Source organism: Triticum dicoccoides, chromosome 4B, assembly GCF_002162155.2.
Source record: "Triticum dicoccoides isolate Atlit2015 ecotype Zavitan chromosome 4B, WEW_v2.0, whole genome shotgun sequence".
Lineage (NCBI taxonomy): Eukaryota > Viridiplantae > Streptophyta > Magnoliopsida > Poales > Poaceae > Triticum > Triticum dicoccoides.
This window is the reverse complement of record NC_041387.1, coordinates 502,803,336-502,811,325: the sequence shown is the minus strand read 5'-3', so window position 1 is coordinate 502,811,325 and position 7,990 is coordinate 502,803,336.

The window sequence follows — 7,990 nt, the reverse complement described above, 5'->3', positions numbered from 1 at the left end:
TTAAAATCAATCCGTTTTTATAGAAAACCCTAGTTTTCGTTTTTTTAGAATAGATAGGTTTTTTTCGGTTTAGTTTAGTTAGTGGACGTTCGTCCGTACATTCATTTTAATGAACGGTTTTTGTCGTTTATCCGCAGACGGCGAACGTTTGTTCGTTAGTCTGTTCGTCCGTTTTTTTCTTTTTCTCGGATTTTCCGCGATTATTTCTGAATGCGATTTCTGATCCGAATTTCATTTTAGTTTATCTTTTCGCTCGTTTATCGGAATCAGGCGATTCAAGCGCCTAGAGTTTCGTCTCGAAACCCTCTTTCCCTTTAACCAACTCAAACAAGCTTTGGCTACTGTAAAATTTGACTTAGGTCCAGATTAGTAAACGAAGCTCATTTCTTTCGCCGTTTGAGTTTCGTTGCTTCGTTTGATTTGTTTCTTTTTGCATACCGGAGTTCTTAAGTTGAGCTTTCTGGTTAGGTCTTTTATTTGAGTTTTACCTATGCATTAGATGAGTACTTATTGTATGCTTGTTTGCTTGTTTGTTTGCGATAGAGTATCTGGAGTGCGCCGCTTGCTACTTCGAATCTCTAGGTTTCACGGATCATCAGCAAGGCAAGTAACACTTTGATCATACCTCTTTACTACCCAGTTTTATTGCATTAGATCAATCCTCAAACAATTGCATGGTTAGGATCTGATTAATATGTGGGTTTTGGGAAGTAGATGAGGTAGTGCCTATTACCTGTTTTATTATCAAACCTTTGGGAGTTACTTCTACATTTGCTTATATTGCCATGCTATGCTAGTAGACGTGGATTGGGTGAGTGAATCCATGACAGATGTGAGATTGTTATTTAATGGTTTAATTAAGGTGGCAACTTTAATACACATCTGGGTGGATTGAGGCACCTGGGTATTCCAGCGATTGCCTGTTTTTCTTTATGGACCGCCACCCAGGCTCAAAGGGATCATGAGATTATTCATGATAGAAACTTCTGTGTGCAGCCACAAGCTACTATGGGCTCTAGCATAGTTGATTAAGTCATGCGAACTCTTACAGTGGTAGACTAGCAGATGTAGGGGAAAGTAGGTGTAACTGTCTACCCGATCGTAAGGTGCTAGCGCTTCTGAAAGGCTATGTCTCGGTCATCCGTTTCTCAAACACCATGTAGTGCGAGAAATCCAACGGAGGAGATCGAGTCTTGTGGGGAAAAGTGCGCAAACCTCTATAGAGTGTATCAACTAATCATGGTTAGCCGTGTCCCCGGTTATGGATGTTTTGAGTATCTAGTACTTGGATTATCATGTGAATCTCATCATGTTACTTTAATTTAATTTGTTGGGTTTAATGATGATGCTTAATTGGGATTGAGAGGATGTCTATCTTCTCAATGTTTAACAACCACCATGATAGTTAAATAAATTGTATTCCTTTGTAGTAGGGAAAAATTGGCTTTACGCAAAACTATAACCATAGAGCTTTCCACCAGCCATATATGCATGTAGTATAGCATATTTCTGTTCATTACTCTTTATGTGTTACATTGCCAGCATATTCCATGTGCTGACCCATTTCGGGCTGCAACCTTCATGTTGCAGACTTTTCAGACGACGAGTAAGGTGCTTTTAGGTCGTGGTTCTATACTCAGTGATGCCATTGGAGTTGATGGACTCACTTATCTTCCAAGCCTTCCGTTGTTATCGTTATTAGATGGCCTTGAGCCATATTTATTGTAATAAGTTCTCCTTTGGAGACATTCGATGTAATAAGTGTGTGGTTGCTACTCTGTTATAAATCCTTCAAGTATTGTGTGTGTCAGCATTACTGATCTAGGGATGACACTGAAGCATAGAGACCGGACTGTTTGAGGTCTGGTCGCTACAAGATAGTATCAGAGCACACGCTGACTGTAGGACACGACCACTAAGCTAAAGCCCTAGATCACTACACACTCTTCTCATTTATGACTCCTCATCTTTTCTACTCTTTTAGGATGGTGGATGCAAGGAACAAGTTCACGCAACCGGATGAAGGTACACCCTTTGGACGCCACTTGAAGGAAGTCACTAAGTACCTGAACATTGGAGTACCAAGCTTCACCGGGACCTACAACACCACTTTACCAGAGGAGGAGTGTTGGATGATTCAAGTTCAAGTTCCAGGAAGGACGTTCATACTCGTCACCGAACCCATAGAGTTTTCCTTTGATGCACCAACCTGGAGTCTAGGAAAGAGCATGGCAGCCCACATCACAATGGGACGCATTGGAGAAAATTACAACAAGGATCTCAAGGATACTATTTACCAGATTTGTGGGTGCCGAGATGAGCAATGGGAAATGATCAGTACCAGGAAGGATAGATCAATTGCAGCTTTCATCCAGGAGTTAAACCAGCACATTCGTCACCAGGAGAACCAGATGTGCGCAGGCATGATAGATCTGAAGAAGGCTATGACCAAGATCATGGAACTGGAGGAAGAACTCAAGTCTACACGCGATGGATATGAGGAGGAAATAGCAACACTCATGGAGAAGAATGAAGATCTGAAGAAGAAGCTAAAGGTGTTTATGGGATTCCCTGCGACTGGAGGAGAAGACGATGATTGCACTTGTCCAGAGATTACATCATTATCGACGACACCGACTCGAACCCAGACCATTGCGATGACGACTATGTTGATGAAGCTGGAGCAGATATCATGGAGTCTTCGACCGAGCAGTTTTTCTAGTCGACCACCATAACAGTAGTAGTATTTCCCCCATTTATATAGTATAGTCCGAGAACTTTTGTAACGATAGTTAGACCGTTGTATGCCCTTGTTTGAATTGAATGAAGTGATTTTGTTTGCATTTGTCTCATGTGCATATGGGTAGTGTTTTCTCTCTAGACCTAATTCTATTCTATACTCTCATCTTTTCTAAACCCTCAGATGCCTCCTTTCCCACCGGAGCTCACTCAGTTGATCCAGCAGCAGAATGCATTGATGCAGTTACTTGTTCAGAATCAGAATCAGGGGAACAACAACAACAACAACCCACCACCACCACCACATGTCGATCACTTAACCCGTTTCCTTAGACTGAATCCGCAGGTGTTCTCCAGTAGCACCGAGCCGATAGTTGCAGATGATTGGCTCCGCAAGACAGGAAGAGACTTGACCACTGCAGGATGCATGGACATGGAAAAGGTGTGTTTTGCCACACATCAGCTAGATGGACCCGCAGCATCATGGTGGGAGAATTTCACAGCCACGTATCCTATCAACATTGTCACATGGGGTCAGTTTCAGCAGGCTTTCTGTACTGCCCATGTTTCAGCAGGAGCTATGGCCATGAAGAAGTGTGAGTTTGCACCAGGGAGGACGTACAGTTGGCCAGTATGTGGATGACTTTAGTAAGCTAGCACATTATGCCTCAGATGACGTTTCTACGGATGCAGCTAAGCAGGAGAAGTTTCTGGAAGGACTGAATGATGAGCTGAGCATGCAGTTGATGGTAGCAACTTTGAACAACTACCAGGAGTTGGTAGATAGAGCTCTCATGATTGAAGAGAAGCAGCAGCAGATTGACAACCGCAAGAGGAAGTATGGACAAGGGAAGTACAATTCTGGAGCTCAGCAGAAGCCACGTTTTACCCCGAAATCGGGAGGATAGTTTCAGCATACCCATGGAGGAGGGAGCTCGCATAATCATAATGGCCCCAAAAATGGGAATGGGAATGGAGGAAGCAATGGCCAGAACCGTACCAACCCATCAATCCCAGCCAAGAGAGACCTGAGCCAAGTCACTTGTTTTAAGTGTCAGAAGACTAGACATTATGCCAATGAATGTCCTGAAGCCCAGAATGGAAATGGCAATGGAAGCTCTGGGAAGAAGCCGAACCCTTTCAACAGGGGATAGGTGAACCACGTTAACGTGGAGGAGGTTGAAGCCTAGCCAGATGCAGTAATAGGTAAGTTTTTGGCTAAGTCATTTACTGCAATCATTCTTTTTGATACTGGTGCATCGCATTCATACATATCGAGGGGATTTGTGGATAAGTATAAACTGCCCACCAAGGTTCTTAGAACACCTATGTTAGTAAGCTCACCAGGAGCGGAGTATATGGCCAGTCGAGGATGTTTTCAAGTGCCATTGAGTATAGGTAGGCATGTTTTCCCCTCGGATTTAATCATTTTGGAATCTCAAGGTTCGGATGTGATTCTGGGTATGGATTGGCTATCGATGTATGGAGGAAACATCGATTGCGCCAGTAAGTCGATTTTTCTTACCACCGCAGAAGGGAGAAGGATCAAGTATGTATCACGGCATGAGCCGAAGAGGACACAAGTAAATTCCTTATCAGGAGTTGTACAGGAGGAAGTACCAGTGGTGAAGGTTTTCCCTGATGTATTTCCAGAAGAGTTGCCAGGCATGCCACTGGATAGAGACATTGAGTTTTTGATTGAGCTTTTGCCAGGCACAGGGCCGATATCTAAGAGACCGTACAGAATGCCCGCACAGGAATTGGAGGAAATTAAGAAGCAGATTAAGGAGTTATTGGATAAAGGTTATATTCGCCCAAGTTCATCACCTTGGGAATCGCCAGTGCTTCTAGTGGAGAAGAAGGATGGGTCGTTGAGGATGGTTGTTGATTATCGAGGATTGAATGAAGTGACAATCAAGAACAAGTACCCATTGCCGATGATCAACGATTTGTTTGACCAGTTACAAGGAGCTAAGGTATTTTCCAAGATCGATCTGCGATCAGGATACCACCAGTTGAAGATTCGAGAGCAGGATATACCTAAGACGGCTTTTACCACCAGGTACGGGCTATATGAGTATACCGTTATGTCATTTGGTCTGACTATCGCACCTGACTATCTCATGAACATGATGAACAAGGTGTTTATGGAGTTTCTGGATAAGTTCATCGTGGTGTTCGTTGATGATATTTTGGTCTACTCGAAGAATGAAGAAGAGCACAAGGAGCATTTGCGTTTGGTACTGGAGAAGCTCAGAGAGCGTCAGTTATATGCCAAGTTCAGCAAATGTGAGTTTTGGTTGAAGGAAGTTGGATTCCTCGGACATGTTATATTCGGGGAAGGAATAGCAGTAGATCCCACTAAGGTTGTCACTGTGACAAATTGGGTAGCACCAACAATAGTTGGAGAGATCCGGAGTTTTCTTGGACTCGCAGGATACTACCGGAGGTTCATTGAGAATTTTTCAAAGATTGCGAAGCCCATGAAGGAGTTGTTAAAGAAGGACACCAAGTTGAAATGGACTGAGGAATGTGAGGCCAGTTTCCACGAGTTGAAGAAACGTTTGGTTACATCACCCGTGTTGATTCTGCCAGATCAGCGAGAAGGATTATGAAGTATATTGTGACGCTTCTCGTCGAGGACTTGGAGCAGTGCTTATGCAGGAGGGAAGAGTTGTTTCGTATGCTTCACGACAGCTTAAGCCCCATGAGTTGAATTATGCTACACATGATTTGGAGTTAGCAGCCGTTGTGCATTTATTGAAGACATGGAGACATTTCCTCATCGTAAACCATTGTGAGGTGTACACGGATCACAAGAGTTTGAAGTACATTTTCACTCAGAAAGAGGTAAATCTCAGGCAAAGGAGATGGTTGGAGCTCATCAAGGATTATGATATGAGATTGCATTATCACCCCGGAAAGGCTAACATAGTAGTCGATGCATTAAGCCGCAAGAGCCACGTCAACACACTCTTGACCGGAGAGTTACCAAAGGAGTTAGCCGAGGATCTTCGCGAGCTATGTTTGGAGATAGTTCTGAGAGGCTATGTTGCAGCATTGGAGATTCAGTCTACTTTGATGGATAAGATCAGAGAAGCTCAGAAGACTGACAAGGAGATTGCCTCTATAAAGGAGAAGATGAGCAAAGGAAAAGCAAAAGGATTTCGTGAGGATGAGCATGATACCTTATGGTTTGAGGACCGCATTTATGTGCCTAATGACCCGGAGATCAGGAAGTTGATTCTACAAGAGGCCCATGATTCGCCGTATTTGATTCACCCAGGAAATACCAAGAAGTATCTGGATTTGAAGGACACTTTCTGGTGGACCGGAATGAAGAAGGATATTGCGGAGTACATAGCAGTTTGCGATGTATGTCAGAGAGTTAAGGCAGAGCATCAGAAGCCAGCAGGATTGCTATAGCCATTGCCAATACCCAAATGGAAGTGAGATAAACTAGGCTGGGTTTTATCACGGGATTGCCCAGGACCCGCTCAGGCTATGACTCGATTTGGGTTGTAGTTGATTGTTTGACGAAGGTACCTAATTTCATCCCAGTAAAGACCACTTACACCAGTGCTAAGTTGGCGAAGATATACGTGACCAGGATCGTATGTCTGCATGGAGTTCCGAGGTGCATTATATCAGATAGAGGAACCCAGTTTACCTCAAAGTTCTGGAATCAGTTGCACGAAACTTTGGGTACTAGGCTAGAGTTCAGTACAACTTTTCATCCACAGACAGATGGACAGACTCAGAGAGTCAATTAGATATTGGAGGATATCCTGAGAGCTTGTGCGCTAGATTATGGATCTAGTTGGGACAACAATTTGCCATATGCAGAGTTCTCTTACAACAACAGTTATCAATCCAGCTTGAAGATTGCCCCTTTCGAAGCCTTGTACGGAAGGAGGTGCAGGACCCCGTTGTTGTGGGATGAAGTTGGAGATCGCTAGTTGTTTGGACCAGATTTGATTAAGGAGTCTGAACAGAAGGTGAAGTTGATTCGCTATAGGCTCAAGGTAGCCCAGTCCAGGCAGAAGAGCTATGCAGATTCAAAACGCAAGGAAACAGTTTATGAAGTCGGAGACAGAGTTTACCTTCGTGTGTCCCCACTTCGAGGAGTTAAGCTCTTTGGAGTTAAGGGGAAGTTAGCGCCACGTTTTGTAGGACCATACAAAGTTTTGGAGCGTATGGGAGAAGTTGCTTACAAGTTGGAATTACCCGAAGGATTGTCAGGAGTTCATGACATGTTCCACATATCCCGGTTGAAGAAGTGCCACGTAGATGGCTAATATACCGCTGAGAGATACAGTGTCGCTGGAAGCGATTTAGTTGGATAGTGATTTAACCTACGAGGAGAAACCAGTCAAAATTCTCGAGTATGCCAGCCGAGTCACCCGCAGCAAGGTTATCAAGTTTTGCAATGTTCAGTGGAGCCACCATACCGAGGATGAAGTCACCTGGGAGCGAGAGGAAGATCTGCTGAAGGACCACCCTCACATATTTTCTAGCCAAACCGAATCTCGAGGGCGAGATTCATCTTCAGGGGGTAGGTTTGTAACATCCCAAATTTTCAATTTGGTATGTTATACACTAGATCATCATTGCATATCATATTTTATTGCTTTTTGGCTTGATCCAGAAATTCTACGCAACTCAAGGACCCTCGGAGAGAGTTGGGGATTTCCTTATTTTCATATTTAAGTTTTCACAACTTTTGAAAACAGGATCATTTGATTTTATTTATTTTTCTTCAGTTATTTCTATTATAAAAATATGAGAGAGGGAATAAAATGAGTTTACCAAAAATAAAGAAATATTGAGGATTTAATAAAAGAATCAAATAAGTTTTATTTCGGAGTTTTTTGCTATTTTATTTGAATTTAGGAAAAATTGCATGTTTTTCAAAACTGCATTTTAGGGCCAAGAAAATATTCATCTCGTCCTAAATATTTTATTTAGAAGGTGAAAATTTGTTTTGGCATTTTTAGAATTTTATTTTTTTTTCTAGGATTTTTTTTCTGTTCGGCGGAATTGTTTTAAAAAAAAAGTTGCCAGCGCCGGACTGGGCCGAAGCCCAGCCGAGCCGGCCCAGCTCTCTGCGCCGCCGACTCCTCCAGGAGACCACGCGACCGCCGCCGCCGCTCGGACCCCGAGTCCGACCGGGACTGCGCCGCCGCCTTGCCCCCTCCCCCTAGCCACCACCCCCTCATTTATATACTCCCCCACCCTGCCGCCAAACCCT